The following is a 4,006-nucleotide window of genomic DNA, read 5'->3' as shown; positions in this document are numbered from 1 at the left end:
GGACCGTTTTTGGCACCCGATGTGTTAAAAGCCATTCTAAAAAAGTGGATCTTTAGACGAGTTTTAAAAATATGTTCTTCATATGATTCTAGAGAGCCTTGTTTCTGGCAACATTCTTGAAAGAAGAAAGAGAGAGAGAGAGAGAGAGAGAGAGAGAGAGAGAGAGAGAGAGAGAGAGAGAGAGAATTGATCAAAAAGCAACACATTGAACACAAGCTCATGATTCCAGGAGGAGAGAGAGGGAGAGAGAAGGTACCAGAATGCTTTATCTTTTCATTTATTTTTCTTGTGTCACTGTTGACCCTCTCCGACCTGCGGGCAACGGGTTGACCCCGCGCATCACTCCTACCCAGGCTGTCTTTTAAAATGTTGGTGGATTTAGGAAAGTCAAAAAGGACAATCTCTGTTTTATCAGCGTTGAGCTGGAGAAGATTTAATGACATCCATGAGTTAATGTCAGCAAGCTAGGCTAGACTCAGTCTAGACTCCCTGAGGTTGTGGACCGGGTTTGGGACATAAAGTTGCATATCATCTGCATAGCAATGAGAATTGAGGCTCTGCTCATGGGGTTATGTAGTATTGTACAGTATAGTTGATGTATTACAGTATATTACAGTATGTCAGTACATACCACCAGTTTAGTTTTATGACATATGTATTATTGTACAGTATAGTTGATGTATTACAGTATGTCAGTACATACCACCAGTTTAGTTTGATGACATATGTAGTATTGTACAGTATAGTTGATGTATTACAGTATATTACAGTATGTCAGTACATACCACCAGTTTAGTTTTATGACATATGTATTATTGTACAGTATAGTTGATGTATTACAGTATTTCAGTACATACCACCAGTTTCTTGACCAGAGCCTCTCTCTCAGACACCATGTCTTTGAGTTCTGCGATGACCTGGAGGTCTTCAGGACGACTCTCCCTGTTCCGGAACTTATCCTCCGTTCCTTCCAGCCTGCCACCAGGACACACAGACAGACAGACAGACAGACAGACAGACAGACAGACAGACAGACAGACAGACACAAACAAAGAAAGGGACATCCGTTACATTCATTGTCAAACTACTGTGTGTGTGTGTGTGTGTGTGTGTGTGTGTGTGTGTGTGTGTGTGTGTGTGTGTGTGTGTGTGTGTGTGTGTGTGTGTGTGTGTGTGTGTGTGTGTGTGTGTGTGTGTGTGTGTGTGTGTGTGTGTGTGTGCTGTAGGTGGTGCTGTTTCCCTAATCTTTGACAGACTTGCTGTCTCCTGAGCTGAACTCAGAACACAATCCCTCCCTCTCTCCCTCTCTCTCTCTCACCTTTTCTCTTAACCCCTTGCTCAGTGGTTCCCAAGCTTTTCTGGTTAAAATCTTCAAAGCATTCACAGTGTGTGTGTGTGTGTGTGTGTGTGTGTGTGTGTGTGTGTGTGTGTGTGTGTGTGTGTGTGTGTGAGAGAAAGTACATCTGTTGTTGAGCAAGCATGCTGTGATTCCACCTGGCTCTCTCACGCACGCACGCACGCACGCACGCACGCACGCACGCACGCACGCACGCACGCGCGCGCACGCACGCACGCAACAAGATGACTCATGCATTAAAGGTACAGTTAACATTTAAGACGTTCATAATCTTTTCTATGACGTGTCTTCAGCAGGACAGAGTAGCTATGGGTTGGTTTGTGTTTTAGAACAGGACAGAGTAGCTATGGGATGGTTTGTGTTTTAGAACAGGACAGAGTAGCTATGGGTTGGTTTGTGTTTTAGAACAGGACAGAGTAGCTATGGGATGGTTTGTGTCTTAGAACAGGACAGAGTAACTATGGGATGGTTTGTGTTTTAGAACAGGACAGAGTAGCTATGGGATGGTTTGTGTTTTAGAACAGGACAGAGTAGCTATGGGATGGTTTGTGTCTTAGAACAGGACAGAGTAGCTATGGGATGGTTTGTGTTTTAGAACAGGACAGAGTAGCTATGGGATGGTTTGTGTTTTAGAACAGGACAGAGTAGCTATGGGATGGTTTGTGTTTTAGAACAGGACAGAGTAGCTATGGGATGGTTTGTGTTTTAGAACAGGACAGAGTAGCTATGGGATGGTTTGTGTTTTAGAACAGGACAGAGTAGCTATGGGATGGTTTGTGTTTTAGAACAGGACAGAGTAGCTATGGGATGGTTTGTGTTTTAGAACAGGACAGAGTAGCTATGGGATGGTTTGTGTTTTAGAACAGGACAGAGTAGCTATGGGATGGTTTGTGTTTTAGAACAGGACAGAGTAGCTATGGGATGGTTTGTGTTTTAGAACACGACTCACAGCCCTATGTTGTGGTTCAAAGGTAAGAATTGTTCGTGACCAATGCCATGTTGCTATTACGGGTGTGGTAATCTGCACACTGCACCAAGGTGCTATGTGGTACAACTGCGCTGAATTAGTCATGGGTGTGTTTGGCCGTTACTTTAATCAATCCAATCAGAGTACCCGCTGCCATTCCCTTTAAGATCAGCACAAGACGCAGTGCTATTATCCATGTGTTAAGTGGTGAGATCAAAGCTCACATTGAAAGGACCAAAGAGACAAGCTACTGCCCAAAATATTTTGCCTAGGGTTGCTGGGTTATGAGAACACATACACAGGACTTCCACGCAAGGGGGCCCTCCAGGAGGGGATTCACTAATTAATTTAAGTTTATAGACTCAGTCACCCTATAGTCATCCTCTCCCCCCCCTCCCCACCCCCCCCCCCCCTTTCCTCTCTCCTCTCGTCCTCTCCTTTGGTTGTGTGGGTTTGTGTCCCATTGGTACAATCATAATTAACCCTGTACGGATTCACGCTCTAGTAAGGCCTGCCACTAATTCTACAACCGGGGACCCGCTCCCCGGAGTTTCTTTTATTTCCCACGTCGCAGGTCCATGGACCCCCAGCTGCGGCTCAATACTGTGACTGCGGACCGGGCCTCTCCATGGAGCACGACCGTGGATTTCTACTACATTACACTATACCACTACACTATACTGTATATTATCTTAACATTATTTTATTATACCATTATATACTGCATACACACTATTGCTGTACTATATTATATTATCATATACTATCTTACACTATTATATTTGCTACTATTGTTATTGTTACTACTTGCACTGTATCTCTTTCTGTCTCTCCTCTGTCTGTCTCTCCCTCTCTCTCTCTTCTTTCCCCCGACACGGTCGAGGCAGAAGGCCGCCACCCTAGAGCCTAGGGTCTGCCTGACGTTTCTTCCAGTTAAGAGGGAGTTTTTCGTTGCCACTGTCGCAAAATTGCTTGCTCAGGGTGGGATGTCGGGTCTCTACTCTACATGTAAAGTGTCTTGAGACAACTTGTTGTGATTTGACACTATAATAAAATTGAATTGAATTGAAAAAAAATTATGTTTTTAATAAATAAAAATAGCCACTCATATTACAGTGAAAACATCTGCTATTATATTTATTTTTGTCATTTACAACATATTATGTAGCCTATAGGATTACATTCACATAATAATATTCATATATATACACTTCTGAATCCTGAAATAAACACAACTGAGGAGAAAAAAAACATTCCACTGGAAAGCGGAACGCTCGTCCTAAAACACATTCGCTCCATTTGTTTGACGGACCGAGGCCGCCGGATTAGACCCGGGGCGAGGGTGTTTTAGGACGACGGTTCTTCAATTCCATTTTGGAATGGAGAGGTGCATGATGGAGAGAAAAAGCACCGGCCAATGTTTCCTTTTTGCTTGATATTGTTGATGGAGAGACATGCTAGACTGATACACATGAAAGAAGACCCTTCACAACTAATGGAGAATTTTTAATTGTAAGAATCTGCTCAGAATTTACTGAGTACGGCTATAGCTAAATGTGAAGCTCTTTCCGCTATAAATATGCATCCACGTGTTCTGAGCGCTTGTTGGCTGCGACGTTTCCTTACAACCAAACATTTATTTTTGCACTCATAACATGGTCTGACCACGTCTTAGAGAATAT

The sequence above is a fragment of the Gymnoscopelus braueri genome, assembly GCF_963280865.1.
Source record: "Gymnoscopelus braueri genome assembly, chromosome: 16".
NCBI lineage: Eukaryota > Metazoa > Chordata > Actinopteri > Myctophiformes > Myctophidae > Gymnoscopelus > Gymnoscopelus braueri.
The sequence above is the reverse complement of the archived record's forward strand: the minus strand, read 5'-3'. Positions refer to the sequence as shown.